At 39.3% G+C, this 16,682-nt stretch overlaps 1 protein-coding gene across 1 annotated transcript in view; it reads left to right on the top strand.

Moving 5' to 3' along the window:
• The window catches only part of CDH7 (cadherin 7), a 106,591-nt gene that overhangs the window by 11,105 nt on the left and 78,804 nt on the right, over positions 1-16,682 (top strand). The gene's annotated exons all lie outside the window — the stretch shown is intronic.

The following is a 16,682-nucleotide window of genomic DNA, read 5'->3' as shown; positions in this document are numbered from 1 at the left end:
TTCTGTTAGAAGCTTCACCAGTTATGCAATAGCTTCTTTTATTATTTTTCCAAGCAATGACCTCTCTTGGAATTTAGCACAAAAACATTTTTTGTGTGAAAGTTTAGCTATGAACTGTGCATTATCGCAAAGATGATTTTTTGCGAATCACATATATCTTTAATGCTGATATCTAAGTATGTAAATATCAGGGATTTTCATCAAAAAGAATATATATTTTAATTGTTTTTCATATAAGAGCCATCTGGGGGCTTGCAAGCTCATTAACTATAATCTCTGAATTTAGAAATAATTTTTAATGTTTTATTTTTGAGAGAGAGGGAGAGAGCATGATTGGGGGAGTGGTAGAGGGAGACAGAACCCCAAGCAGGCTCCGTGCTGATAACAGAGAGCTCGATGGGGGGCTCGAACTCATGAACCAGGAGATCACGACCGGAGCCAAAGTTAGATGTTTAACTGACTGAGCTACCCGAGTGCCCCAATTCAGAAGTTCTTTATAAATTTTTTAAGTGTTTATTCATTATTGAGATAGAGCATGAGTCGGGGAGGGATAGAGAGAGAGAGGGAGACGCAGAATCTGAAGCAGGCTCCAGGTTCTGAGCTGTCAGCACAGAGCCTGCTCTGGGGCTTGAACTCACAAACCACGAGATCATGACCTGAGCTGAGGTTGGATGCTTTACCGTAGGAACCACCCAGATGCCACTAGAAATTCTTTATACAGTTTCTCAGGTGGCTGATCAGGTAGCCTCAGTCTAGTTTAGTTGAGGCCGGAATGGTGGTGGAAACACATTTCAAGCATGTGCGCATGTGCGCTGGGTTTGAGTGCTGGCTCCTACACTTAAGATTGGTGTCACTTTGTTTACGGTCATACCAGCCTGAAGGCCTCTGATCTCCTCTGATCTTGGAAACCAAGCAGGGTTGGGCCTGGTTAGTACTTAACACCTGGATGAGAGGGTGGTGTGACTTTGAGCAAATAGCTTATTTTCTCATTCATTCACTTATGAAATAGGAACAAAATATTAATCTCACAAGGCATTTGAAAGCATAAAAAGAATTAACATGAAAGCATAAAGTATAGAAGTGAGTGAATGTATTTACAAAGTGAGTGAGCTTCATGAAGAAAGGGGTGTTGTCCGATCCGAATGTGATTGGCAGCTATTAAATGTGCTGGAAGCTTACAGAATCATGATGAACCAGGGTTGCATTGAGGAGAATTTTAGGACCAATAATATAGAATTTTAGGACAATTCTTATTTTTAGGTACTTGAATTAAATCTCACTATTAAAATATTTGAAGGTAGACATTTTCCACCCCACCTCCCATTTAAATAATGCTTGAGAAGACTAACATTATCTCAAGCATTCCATTTAGGACATTATTTCCAGAATTTTCCTTAGACTTTGTATTTCAGTGTCTCCGTATATAACAACCAGAGATTAAACTTCAGTAATTTATAACTCATCCATTAGGTTCAAAACAAGAAAAACTGAGATCTTTATTCCTCTTGGTATGAATTCTGTCATGAACACAGGCCACGATTGAATTGCTTTTTAAATTTTTTTAATGTTTATTTTTGTGAGAAAGAGAGACAGAGAGACAGAGCACGAGAGAGATGGAGTGTGAGCATGGGAGGGACAGAGAGAGAGGGAGACCCAGAATCCAAAGCAGGCTCCAGGCTCCGAGCTGTCAGCACAGCTGTCAGCACAGCACCACAGCTCTGATGTGGGGCTCGAACTGATGAACCTTGAGATCATGACCTGAGCCGAAGTTGGAAGGTTAACCAACTGAGCCACCCAGGCACGCCAGCATTACTTGTTAGTCTTATTACTCTTATTATTAGTATTATTATCATCTCTTGGAGAAAACAATGCAGAAAAATTAGGGTCTGAAACTACAATATATATTCATACAATATTGTATGAATATATTCATACAATAGTGAATATATAAAAGGAAGCTCCATTCAAATTGAGTATTAACCAGGAAAGCCAAAGTTGACCTCTCCTAATTTTGTTTTCCTCAGAAAAGTATTAAATGAGCAGCCTAGTATGTCTCCTTCCAGAACATACTCTGAAAACTTCCTCATAGGCTGCCGATACGGGCTTTCTTGTTCATTCCCCTTCAGGCGTGTCTGCCGTTTCCTTTGGTGTTACAGGTAATAATACTCATTTTCAGAAATGCCAGGCAGAGAGCCAGCCTATCGCATTGTTAATGTGGCCCCACAGCTGTGGGGCCAGGACAGGCATTTCCCATAGGTTCCTGAATCTGATGCATCCGAGAGCCCAGTTTGCTCAGGGCTGTCACTGGAGCATCTAAAACTACCACCACCTCTCAGACCATTTCCAGGATACAGTCCAGTGGATAGAGATGGGACCCGATTGCCAGCTCCGCCACCCTGATGACCCAGGGTCATGGACTTTGCCGCCTCTGTAATTCCTATGATGGCTTGGGCCTGCTTTAAAATCTGCCGTAAAACCAGCACACGAAGTAAATAAGAGAAAAGAGGTAAGGGGAAGGAAATAGGTTATTTGGAACTCTCTGGAGGGTTTACTGCAAAAGATAGAATAGTTCATTTGGTTTTCTGATAAACATGTAGAGGATAAAAGGAAACCGGGATTAAACTCCACAAATAAGGGCTATGCAAAAGTAGGATGGGAATTGTTGTTGTTGTTGTTTTATTTTGTTTTCGCATAGGGAACTGGAAACTGTGCAGCAATTTACATGTTATATGATCTTCTTTGGATATATTACCTCAGATGACTGGTAATGAATTGGTAGATTCTGGGAATGCATAGAAAGGAAATTTAGCCTAGTTGTTAAATCCTACTTCAGGCTCATAAATCAGGAAGATCTGAGTGTGAATCTCAGCATCATCATTTATGGGAAATTAGTCCATTTCTGTCAGCTTCATCTCTGTAAATGGGTTCATAATTGACCTTCTGTAATACAGCTGTTGGAACAAAATAAGGGAAATGTAAAGTACTTCCTGTTTGATATATAGAAAACACTAAAGGATATCTGCTATTGTTAATAATACTGAACATATTTTTACTCTGTTTTCAATCTCTGCTTTATGAGGTTGGTGTTTTCTTTTTAAGGAATATATATTTCAAACAAACTATAGTCTAAGGAGAAACTCAAGCGAGATTCAGCACATTGTCCTACTTTGTGACCACAGATAAGTCCTTTATATATTTGTTTGTTTGAGAGAGACTGAGGGAGACAGAATCCCAAGTAGACTCCGCGCCTTGGTTTCAGGACTGTGAGATCACAGGTGAGCCACCCAGGTGCCCCCCACAGACAGATCATGTAGCCACTTCTCCTTCTTTTATCGGTCACAAAGGGACAGCCAGTCCCCCTCTGGCACAAAGTAGAGTCAGCACCTCCAACAGATGACCTGTGTTGAAGTGCTTTGAAATATGGGAAGTATGAAACTTTAAAGTTATTTCTGATGGGAAGAAAGCTTACTAGTTATATTTCTAAAATATTAAGTTAGAAACAGAGTTTGTAACTCCTATGCTTTTTTTTTTGGCAATTATTGATAAATAATACTTTGATATATACCATAAAAATGCTTTCAGGAATTGGCTGCTGTTTTAAATATTATATATTCAGGACCAAGTCAGATTTAAAATTACATAAGGCAGCTCTTCAGACTGCACATTTGCAGAACTGGCAGAGCGTACACACACCCATACCCACACCCACACCCACACCCACCACACAGGCTTGCTTTATTCTCAAACTCCTTCCAAATCTAGAAACTTAATGACATTTTTGAGAGTTTCCAGTGTCATTAGGATTCTACTGAAGAGGGATGCTTGAGGGAACTAGGTAAATGAGATTGCTTGTTAATCTCTATTTTTTTTTTCCCCCAAGACCATGCTTTGGGTCCAGACTTCATCTTTATGTGGTCTGAAGTTTGGCTTGAACCAATTGCTGGGGTTTAGCCATCCAGTACTCCAGTGAGTTCTGAATGCAGAAATTGAATTTAACTAATTCATTTTAGTTCCAAAAATGGTAGCGTTTACACATCTCCAGCTTAAGTGTTGAGAACTAGTACTACTTGCATACCATTTCTGGAGTGATAAAATTCTGACATCTTGAGAGGGAAAAAAGGTATTGAATATCTTGATATAATTAGAATATTTGTATAAGCATGTATTTTTTCCCTTCACGTCACTGAATCAATAAAGAGAAACCAGATATTTTGTAATTCTGATAGTTTTGCCAACGCACAAGAAGTGAGATGGAGAGAGTTCATATTTGGAAATATTACCAGCTTTTAGGAGCTGCCATTGCAAAGAGTCTGTTGGGGCCAGCAGGTGTTCTAGAATACGCTTAAAGAAAATCCAGAGGGGGGAAAAAGGCCAGAAGCTATTTTTCCCTTTTTTTAATAAATTAAAAAAAAAAGACAAGATGTTTGAAATAAGTGATCCAAAGGATATGTGTTCCACAGGTAGAAGGGAGTCCTTAAATGCAGTTCTACAATATAACGCTAAAGATACTTCTGTAGCTAGAAGTTTTTCATCTACAGAAATAATCATGTCAGTTCACTATATCCAAATGAAAGCCATGTGAGTTTTAGGGCAAATTCTCTACAGTTTAACCATGAAAACCCACAAGTTTCTAGATAAAATGAATGCTAATATTTTAAAAGGTCATAGGATGCTTATTGTATGATGTTTGCAATGAGGCTAGTTTAGGCGACAAGAAAAAGTTTCAGGAGGGAGCAGATTCGTCCATTCAGATGGATAAGTGTGTTTTATCCATCCAAACATAAGCATCTAGCTGTGCAGAGAGAATACATATCCCGGCTTCACAAACTCTTTACTACCTATCGACCCCATAACTTAGGGTAATTTTTTTCCTTCATTACCTGCCTGGATGAAGTGAGAATTCTAATAAGCCATAAGCTGTTCCCACACGCCACCCGACTATAACTAGTTTACAAGTTAACAATAGGCGTAGATAGAACACGACACATTACTGTAAAAATGCACATACACAAAACTGTTCAAGAGTCCCTTTTGCTGGATATGGAGCTATGTCTGCTTAGAGGAAATAAATTCTTGTGTTGATTTTGTTTTGATTGTATCCCATTGAAAGGGATCGTCAGCTATTTAGTGATTTTAATCTGTATTTCTCAGGGAGTCCGTGGCCTTTCCTTTGTATTTACTTTATGCTGATCTCCAACAAAATGCTCTACCTAAGTGTCTGTCATTGCTTTTATCAAGAACTGATACTGTGCTGCTTCAACAGTACCTAATGCTGAGCTCACATAGACCTGCACACAGAAGACTGTTTAATTTTGTTCCCAAGAATATATGCCATTCTTTGTTGTTTTTTGTTTTGTTTTTATTCTACCATCAGAACTTGCGTGTATGATAGTAAGCATTTCTTTTTAAAATTTTTTAATGTTTTTTATTTTTGAGAGAGAGAGAGAGAGAGAGAGACTGAGTGCAAGCAGGGGAGGGGCAGAGAGAGAGGGAGACACAGAATCCTAAGCAGGCCTCAGGTTCTGAGCTGTCAGCACAGAGCCTGATGCAGGGCTCAACCCATGAACTGTGAGATCATGACCTGAGCCGAAGTCAGACACTTAGCCTGTTGAACCACCCAGGTGCCTGAGTGAGCACCTCTTTGAATGTTGTGCCCTTGGTGCCTCACCCTTAGGATGCCTCTTGCTCTCAGGGAAACTGAAGGGGCAGGATTAGTACTTACCTAAAACTGAGAGTGAGTTGTTCGTTAAGTTGTGTGCCCGCTACTGCCTTACTTGCTCTTGCTGGTCACTGCCTTTTGGCAGAGAGGCAGATAAGACGAGTTTGCTCTCTCAGTCTCTGATCCAGTTTCACTAGTGTGGTCTCCATTTGAGTCACATATGGTCCTTTCCAGAACTTTCTGGAAGTCAGTGGAGCTATGAAGTATAAGCACAGAACTGCGGAAGATGTGATAGAATGAGAAGGATTGACAGCCTCTTTTAGTGTTTTAGAGGAACATCTGCCGACCTTTACTTCTGTCTCATGGACACACCATTGCCATTTTATCAGAGAACGGCACTGAATTGTCCGATTTGATGGTGCAGTACCCTTTACTTAGATTGGCCCTGTCAATCTTTTGTTTTCTTCTGTATTTCCGAGGTGTTGCATTTCATGGCAATGACAGTCAGTAGATGATAAAATAATTGAGAAGAGAAACATAGATTTAAGCAAGAAATCACGTTAATAACATTTAATTCCTTCCCTCAAATAGCGTGAATATAATCTGACCATACATATAAATTTTATGTAAATATATGCAAATGTACATAAGATAACTATTTTTACTATAATGTGCTATTTGAATGTGGTTTCTTGGTACACGTTTAGAGCTATTTCACATGAGAAAAAATACTTTTGTGTTTACAAGTTAACCTTTTACACATCTTAAAAGGTGATACTATCAGAAAGAAGGAAATGTAAAATAGAATATGTATAATTCAAGCTCATTTTTTAAGCTCTCTTTACTTTTACTTTTCCCACTTTTCGCTTTTCCCTTTATCCATCCCTCGTTTTCTTACACTCTCTCTACCACATTTTAATATCTGACATTTAGGAGGAAGAGCTACTGTCTTAACTAAGGCAAAGGACCTCACTTTCTACATTTTTGATTAACTTTTATCTGTAGGTAGAAGTGGAATTAAACATTAACACAAGTTTTAAAGTGGAACAAAATTTTCTGTTGGATGGGTGGTTATGCATGTATGGTTAATTCCTCTTATTATTTATGGTAATTATAATTTATGAAATTGCTGTAAACAATTAGAAAATATTGAACCATTGCTCCTGGGGAAACACGTAACTGCCCACATTTTCTTCTTGTGATCAACATATAATGTTGTTTTATGTGTTTATGTTCAAAGACATCTAGATAGATAGCAAGGTAGTTAGTTGATCATTAGCATTGAACACAGGGCCAATGGCACTGTTAACTCATGGCTTAACTAACATACATGTTTGCCCCTAAGGCACATCATAGCCTAGAAACAGTAGACGGCATGTTAGCAATACATGGAGGGGAGCAATTTTAAACAGAAGCACCAACGAACAGCACAAAATATGAAAATGTGGTACAGTATAGACTTGAAAAAGCATACTTGTTTCCAAGATGAGAGTTGAAACAGGAAGGCAGAGTATTGACTTGTTCAACCTTAGCTGGGCACAGATGAACAAGGAGGTTCAAATTTTTTGCTGCTCGGCCCACGTCCCTGAACGACCAAGAACATACATTTTAGTGAGTAGGCAAGTGCAGGGGACCAGCCCACGCACCCCAGTTGAAAGGTCCCGAGTAGGGGGTTGGTGTCGGCACAATATCTCTAAGAAAGAAGACAGACAGGACAAGACGGACAAGACAAGACCAGACAAGACGAGACAGACAACGTGGAGACAGACAATGTGGATGGGTAGGAAAGCCACACTTTATTAGGATAGTCAGGGTCTTATATACCATGGGTGATTACATCGTTTCTTTAATGGTTACACAGTTCAAGGTCCTTGAAGTAAAGACATGCTCCGGAAAAGGTCATTCTTATCAGGACAGTAGTAAGTAACAGGATTAAGTCATTACAAAAGAGGAATCCCCTAATAATAGTCTGGTTTTAAGCATAAGGTAAGCCTGAAGAATTCTATGAGGAGATATACATTCCTTAAGGCCCTTCATCAGTTATTCAAGGGTGAGATGCTCATCCTTTTATAAGCAAATCTTTTGGCAGGGGATTATGCTCACTCCCAACAGCAGACAAAGAGCCAGAAAATAAAGTAAGGGAAGGTCACTGACTGACCCAAGTTGATTCCAAGCCTAAAAGTATATGCCTCTTTGCAAAGCAATGAGAAAATCATAGGATGAACAGAAGCCATATGTGGGGCCCAGGAGGCCAAATATTGTTTGAGGGTATTTTTTGCCTACTGGGCCCAACAGGCAAATTCACAAATATAGAATCTGGAATACTGAAGAGCCACTGTATCTACTCTAGCAAAGAGAATGTACAGGAGCCCTATTTTGAACACAATGCATGAACACTTTAATATTATCATTAGGCAACAAATCTCTGCAGGTAAATAAACCAGAGAAAAAGTAAATTGCTAACAATGAAGATAATTTAAATAATTATGAAACAGCAATAGATGAAAATTCTGGAAAGCTCAGAACATCACTGACAATACAGTATCCTTTCTGGAAACGGTAGGATTTTCAGTTAATTACATGTGACTATATGACATAGGAGGTTGCCAAAACTGTGCTGTTTCATAGTAGCCATATTTCTTATAGAATGGTGAGTTAGAATCCGTAAACAATAAATGTATTCTAATTTCACTTTGCCAAATGTATTTAGGTGCTAGTACTAGCCCTGAGTGGTATAGAAGGTTTCTATGGAAAATTTAATGGTACACAAATTCCTGTTGAAATTATGACCCATCTCTTTATGGCCACTCCAGAGACACTTTGTGGGCTGAAGAAAATACCTTGAGGATCTTTGACTTAAACGCTGCAGAGTGTTCCCAAATGTCTGATGTCATATTTTATCACCTTGGTCTTTTTGGTAGAAATCCTGAGCAGAATAAGTTGGGCAATAGTGATATTAACTGAAACTACACATGGAGAAAGATACCAAAAGTATAATGGAGCTTACATCCTAGTAGGGGGCACAGGAAAAATTGAATAGAAATGGTGTGACAGATACTAATATATCATGTAGAGAAAAATATATAAGGGGATGAGAATAGGACCAACTTTTATTTTTATTTTTGTGGGGATGGGAATAAAGAGTATCAATAGAGAGCTTATATTTTTTAAAGAGTAGTGAGCTTTACTAAAAATGAGATTTTTTACAAAGTCCTAGGGGAGATGGAGAATGAACCCAGAGGACACGGGGGAAAGTCAATTCCAAACAGAGAAAATAGTAAGAGTAGTGTCTGTTGGCCCCAAAGTGGCCTAATCTGTTTGAAGAAATGGGAAGGGGCCAGTGTGGCTGGTTGGAGTGACCATCAGATGATAGAGAAGAAGGGAGAATCAGATTATCTGGCCAGTCATGTAATTCCTGTTAGGTGTTCTTTGGTATAACCACCATGAACTGCAATTCAAATATACTATAAGAAAATAATTCCTAGGAAACCTGTCTCTATGTCTGCTGTAGAGACATTGTCCTTGACCTGCCACAGTGCTTAGAACTTAATTTGTTATCAAGTTTTGGTAGCAAATTTAACTCCTCATTGCTGAAGCATTTCGTTGGCACATTTGGTATGCTAATACCTTGCTGTTCTCGTTACATCCTTATGAGCCATCATCTGTCTCTTCTGGAACAAGGTATTCATTAGATAGGTAGGGAAATAAATAGATAATGAGGAAATTGAGCTTGTGTTCTTTTAAGATGTTTGTAGCAACTACAGTTTGAGTAATGGCTTTTGGATTGGTCTTTGGCTAATTAGAATTTGGTTAATTTATTATAACAATCCCTTTGCAAAGCAGTCCTTTTAAACTATTATTTGACTGAATCCAAAATGTTCTATCTGACCTAATTTTTATGAAACTAATGATTAGAGAATCATGGGTATGTTCAGAACAAGCATGTGTCATATGTCATTTAAAATTAGATATAATTGTATTGGATAATTCTCAGACCAGAGGGACATGTTTGTAGCTCTCTGTAGAAGCAGAAAGAACCCTGGATTATCTCCTTAAAATATGCCGCCAGCATGGTAGAGAAGATTATCTACTGTCTTTAGTTCAATTTAGTTAAAGTGATAGTGTGAAATTCATTGTCTCATTTTTGAGGCAAAATCTGGCCTTCTGATCTAACTTGAAATACTTACTTTGTAGAAAATTCATTAACAATGAATTCTTAGCCTTCCAAGACCACCGTGCCCCACGTAGTAGATATTATATAAAGAGAAAATAGAAAACCTTGGGGGTGAGGAACAAATGACAAAATTTAATGAAAAAATACCTAATGGTGTTTAGGGAACTTACATAATTTTCCTAGTGCCATTAGTTTTAGAGTTCACTGTATATATCATGGATGGAATACGTATTAATTTTATTCTGATATTGGGCCTAAGAAAAAGCATGAAAATTATGATGGTAAAGTACTGTGATTTAGAAAGAGATTTATTTCCTACACAAAAACTAGAACAAAGATTAGAACAAAATTAAACTTTTAAATATACAAAATAAATTTTGTGATCATAAATAGAGCAACAAAAATTTTAAATAACATAGTAAGATGCTGTGAACATTCACTTTAAAATGTGTTATAAATAATTGTAGTGTTCAGTTCAGCCACAAGTCTCTCTTGCATTGGCATGTGAAATCTTTGGTTTCCTAGGTCCAGAGATCTGACTTGGCATAAAGTAAATGGTGGCTGTTAATCTGAGTTAAAGCTGCTTGTTAATATGATTATAACATGAATTGGTATACATTTTCACTGTACCATTTAATGTATTCAGGCTTATGTTTCTACAGTGAATGTATCTGACTCTATCGTGGAAATTCATGTGGAAGTAGTTTTCAAGCTAAACATTTTGATATGACCAGTGACATTTCAAGAGCAAACCTAACATTGAAAAACAAAACAGGAAAGATCAGAGTTTTGTGGGTCCTAAAACTTCTTAAGAAAAAAATCGAAAAATCACTTTTGGATATTTTACAAAATTGTGATTCCACTTGTGTGCCAGCTCCCCCCCCCCCCCCCCCGCCCCACATACACATGTCTGGGTCTTGGGAATGGCTTGTACAAGTACAGAGTCCTAAATCTTAAGGTGCATTTGCTGCAGAATAAATTCACCTTAGTATAGCAAACCATAAATCTCTACTGAAAAATGTTTAATTGAATATATTAATATCTGTCCATGAAGGGATTGGTTTCTTGTTCAGAATGATGTTGTAAAACGATAGCTTTAATGGCTGGTAACTCGCCGGGTCAGATAATTTTCTTGGTTTCATGCCCATCAGTGAAAACTTAATATTTCTGACACAAGACTGTCATATTTTATGTGTTTTTGCTAAAATAATTTGACGGTCGTTATCATAAGCAACGTTGTTCTGATGCATGCAGGTCAAGAGTCATGCATAAAATACTTAGAAACATTTTATCAAAACTTGTTTTTAATTTGAGTAGAGATTTGATGTGTATATGTGTGTGTGTGTATATATATATATGCACATGCATGTGTAAATATATAAAAAGAACTTTTTTGATAAAAACGTTCTGAATTAAATTGTGCCACATATATGTAGGTGTCTATAGGTCTAGAAGGATTACTGAAACTTTGATTTGGAGTGGCAGTTATCAACCGTTCTGCATTGCTGTTCCTGTTGCTGTCATGGCTGTTGCCACAGCTGCTGCCACCCCCGGTACAGGTGGCTCTGGTGTCAGTTCAGTGTAATTTAACAAGACTTTTCAGAGTATCATTCCTTTTATAAGATACAACAGCAGTCTCCTCACTGTCCTCCCCTCACCCCTCCTTCCCTCTTCCCTTCCTTTCTCCTTCCCCTTCTCACACTCTCCTCTTTCCCCTCCCCTCTCTTCCCCCAACACCCTCCTCTCCCTCTTTCAATCTCCCTCTCCCTTCTTTCATCCCCTTCCCTTCTTCACCCCTTCACCACCTTCTCTTTCCTGAGAGAGAAAGAAAGAGCCCAAGTTGGGGAGAGGGTCAAAGGGAGAGGGAAGGAGAATCTCAAGTAGGCTCCATGCCCAGTGGGTAGTCCAACGTGGGGCTTGTTCCCATGATCTGGGATTATGGTCTGACTTGAAATCAAGAGTTGAAAGCTTAACCTGCTGAGCCACCCAGGTGCCCCTGACAGGAGTATTCTTTTTCTTTAATTTTTTTTTAAAGTTTATTTATTTGAGATAGAAAGCACAAATTGGGGAGAGGCAGAGGGAGGAGGGGCAAGCGAGGATCCCAAGCAGACTCTGCACTGTCAGCACGGAACCGGACACTGGGCTCAAACTCATGAACCGTGAGATCATGACTGAGCCAAAGTCAGATGCTTAACTGACTGAGCCACCCATTCACGCCTGACAGAAGTACTCTTAAAAGCCTGAACCCAGAGAGTAGTTTTCAAGTATCAGTAACACATTTGAAGGAGTTTGTAGTCTAAATTTTAGGAGACTTGGACCAGGTGACCACGGTGGGGATAGAAGAACACAGGTGGGGCTGTTTTAGTTTTGAATTCTGTGCTTTGAGGGACCGGATATGCTGTCCGGATACATACTGGCAAGGGCAGCAATAAAATAAGGCAGAGCGATCATTACCTGTTTATTGAACTGGTTCTTCTCTTGGGTGAGCTCTTTGAGGAAGAATCTGTGTCTTTTATTTTTGCGTTCTCAGCACTGAGCCGATGGTCTGGTGTAAGTATTTTTAAAAATCTATTACGCAGATGAATATAGCTAAGAAACTACAGCTTCTAAGTAGACTGAGACTAATAGGACTCTGCGCTCGGGAGATATATGGGTAATATATTTACTGACCAAGTTGGTGAAAGTCAAGGCAAACTAAGTAAGCAGTGTGAAGAATGGGGGAGAGTAAATCACATTTCCTTTTTAGCGGGCTCCATCTTGCCAGAACAAAAACATTGAAATTGTGCCTTAAAATTAAGAAGAAAGGGAGATATTAGCTGTAAGGATTTTTGTTTTTTCCATATTTTTACTGAACTCTGTCATTCTTTCAAACACACTTGAAAACAAGCTCTTAGAATCAGGAATTGATCCAGATTCATTAAGTGGGACGTGCATTAGAGTTGAATTATCTGGGCAGTGTCTGGTTAGGTGGAGAGGCCCAGCTAAAATAGGCACCCAGAATAATGAGTGGTTATTTCAGTCAACATTTATTAAGGATCACTAATGCACACCGTTCTTACCCCTCAAAAACCTTTGAACACAGTGGAAGTTTGTATTACTTAGGAGCTATTTCTTCCATGTACCAAATTCCACACTGTTGTTTCTAATTATTAAATAGGTTTAAAGACCCAAAAAGTTAAAAACAGGAAACCACCAGGGATCAGCGTCATTTAAATAACTTTAGAGTGCTTTATGGAATCCACCCATCCTATAGAATACTCAGAATATCTGAAATTAAAGGTGATGGGGGAAGAGGAGAGAGAAGGGATGAGGAAGGGAGGGAGGGAAGGAAGAATAGTGGGAGAAATCCTGCCTGTCGCATTAAGTGAGGTTCAGTGTTGTCGCCGTAGGCCCTGTTGTGGAGTGTGAGCAGGCCTATGTGTCAAAGCTCCAGATTAGAACTCAGAGAGACCGCGTGCAGTCTGCTCACCTAATACCAGTGCATGAGTTTCTGGTGGCTTGCGGACTCCGGAAGTTACCACCTCACTGACCAGATAGACCTTTCACAGGAGGCCACTTGCCAGATAACCAGTGTAATCCAGAGAATAGCAGAGTGGAAGCCATCTATGCATGTCCTGAAGTAGGAAGAAAGAGAAGCAGAATTGTACCTGCTTTCTCCAAGATGCAAGTCTTAGTGAGTCTGAGACGGTTAGCCAGGTGATGAGAATCAGAGTCTTCCAGAATCATCTACTTAAGCCAGTTTCACCCTGTTCACGTTTAGATTTGACCTCTAGCCTACGATAGTCTGCCAGCTGAAAACCAAACTTAATGCGATAAGGAAATACCAAAAAGAAAAAAAAATCACGGTCTGTAATAATCCTGTAAGTATTCGTGTTGCCACGGTCATGTAAAGGTATGCATTGATTGACACTCTGATCAAGCATCTGTACATGGGCTGTGCACTCATGTAGCTATATGCTGGGATACAAATACACAAAGCAAGATTCCTGTCCTTTCTGTAGGTCACAATAACATGAGGAGACTTACAAACCATCTCAGCGTTGTCCGGTAGTGGATTTTATAAATGTGCAATGAAAGAGCAAAGGCAAGAACATGAAAATCAGCCTGGGGAGATCAGGCAAAATCTTTAAAGCAGAGATAATTTTTCAGCTGAGGCTCAAAGGATGAGAAAGGGGTCCTGAAATAATGGGATATGAGAAAAAGCGATTCTTGTTCCAAAGGAATGGTTTGTGCAAGGCATGGCTTTGTGAGATAATAGAATTTCTTTAGGGGTAAGTGATTCGGCTGACCATAGAGGACAAAAGAATGGTGGCAGGCATGAGTCAAGAGCCAGACCACAAAATGTTAACATATGTGTTAAGGAATTCTTTGGTGTGTTTTCTCTTTGTTCTTGTGTGTGTTTTGGTATATTGGATGGTTGGTTTTGAGCCCGTTGGAATTTTGGAAAGGCCAAGTCTATTGATTTTAAAGGCTGTTATATAAAAGGAGGCCAGACGGGAGGCAGAAGACTGAAGACATCAATTTAGTGATGAATAATTATTCCAGGCAAGAGATGGTGGGGACTGAAATATGGTAGTTGGAATGAGAATGAAAAGGATAAAGTGAATAACGGTTATTTGGAATGTGGGGGAGGTATGATGTTGACACATCAGCGTGGAGCCAGGAATGTCAGGGGGACTCAGAAGGGGAGAAGAGAGGGTGCCTATCTTAGTCGCTGGTGCATCTATAGCATCAGCAAAGGTACCTCCCACACCATGTTGTATGGTGAGTGGTAAATCCTTGTTTCTGGCTCAAGATAGGAAATATCAGATGTAGTTCCACTTTGACATCGTTGAATTTGAAGTTGCCTGAGGGATAGCCACATGGAGGTGTTAACTCCTATTTATGAGAAAATTAAAGCTGAAAGAAAGTTACATCCACAGCTAATAAATGATGGAGTCAAGCCCTGGCCACAGGCATTCTGGTCACAGCCGATGCTCTCCTTTCCACTGTTAGCCACTATCTATTTAGATTGATGCCAGACATGCCATGCCATGGGAACTCTTCGGAGATATGTTAAATGATGTAATATATAATAATTTAAAGTTCACTCTGGGAGTCTGTCCAAGGAATCCTGTCACTATTTTTATAATTTGTTTAGAATATGACAGAATTATTGGGAAAACAAACACAAGCTGACTCGTCTGGATTCCTTCTGCCCTAAGAGTTGTATGTGTTCTCCCATCCCTCTTTTCTCCATCTCTTTCTCTTTGGCCTCTATTTTAAATGGATGTCTCTGGCTTTTAATTAAATGACATTTGACTTGCTCTGTTTAGCATGCAAATCTGTGTATATGGTTGTTGGATATTGAGTTTTGAAAACTACATTAACTACTTCTTTGATGGTACTATGTTAGAAGTGCCACTGATGCTGACATTCTGTTCACTAAAAATGGCTCGTGGAAATTCTCGCCGCGTTCCACGGAGCCCCAGCTCGGCTGCTGCGGCCAGTCTTTCCTAAAGAGTAGGGAAACATATGGAAGACCTCTTAGAGAATTTGGAATAGAGGAGAAAAGGAAAAGGAGGATTTGCTGGGTTTTTGTACTCCGGAGGACTGAATTGACGTGCCCTCGGGGTCTCGAAAGGAGGTCAAGGTCTGTGGAGTGCAAGTGCAAAGAAGCAAATGCCTCAATCTTGAAAGAGCTCTACTACCCCCCCCCCAAGACTGTCGGTGAGAGAGCAGGTGGTGTTGTGCCCTAGGGCTGCCTGTTAGCTGTTTTACGTTTTCATTTTCTTGTCTTACATTTAAAAAGTGTAGATTGAAGAATATACATATTATCTTCCTAGCGTAATCATATGAATAACATAATATATTTTAGAATAATGCCTTTTCCAGCCTTTTCCCCCCTTTTCACGGGGTGGCAGTTGCATCATGGTGTAGCTCAGGGTCCTCTCGTGCAGCAGACAGGAAAAGAATGCTCTTCACTGCGTCCCTCGTCACCTGGTGTGCAGGACTTATCCCACCCATGCAATCCGATTTTGCTTGGCCTGCCTCAAAACTTAGCTCTTTACAAAGACCATCCAAAACACACAGAAGCACCCAGCAACATTAAAAAGAAAAGAAGAAACATTATAAAGTTAAAGTGAGGCCATGGAGAGTGTCATGTAACATTCCTCTTAACACATCCTTCTCACCTGACCTCCTGGCTTTGGCTATCCCATCTCGGACACCCTGGCTGAATGGGTTACATGGCTTTTCCTTCTCCCTTCCTCCATGGATCATCTGGCTGTGATTTCTCATTCTCTTCTATTTGTATTAAGGGAACCAGTAATTATTCTTTATAACATGTGTTTGTGGAAAAGAGATGGATGCCTCATTTTCCCACAAAGTTTCTGAGACATTGTGTCTACATAAATATATGTATGACAAATGCCAGCAAATGCCCGTATTTCCATTTCATTACAAAACATTTTTCACTGGATCAAAAGCCTATAACAGTATGATCACAGTCCAGCTTATAGATCAGAACCCCGGGAATTAGATTTTTTGTTATTAATGGTGGTAACTATAAATTGCTGGCAATATCAGATCACACTGCACTTGTCACAGAAGTATACTGCCACTCAGTGTGATTGCAATGATGACTTGATTGTGTAAAGTAATAAAAATAAGAGTATCTTAAAAGATGTTCTAGAGAAAATGCATGCTGTGGCAGTCCTAAACAAAATGCTTTTATTGAAGCTTTTGTCATTATGTTTCTTTGAGCAACATATAATATTCAATGTTTCATGTGCTCTTTTTGCTTTTACTTGGCTTTCTTTGGTTTTCATGTGACATAAATGTAAAATATGGAGTTCGATGGATTTGATT

Source organism: Suricata suricatta, chromosome 14 (assembly GCF_006229205.1).
Source record: "Suricata suricatta isolate VVHF042 chromosome 14, meerkat_22Aug2017_6uvM2_HiC, whole genome shotgun sequence".
In the NCBI taxonomy this organism is placed as follows: domain Eukaryota; kingdom Metazoa; phylum Chordata; class Mammalia; order Carnivora; family Herpestidae; genus Suricata; species Suricata suricatta.
The sequence above is the reverse complement of the archived record's forward strand: the minus strand, read 5'-3'. Positions and strand labels throughout refer to the sequence as shown.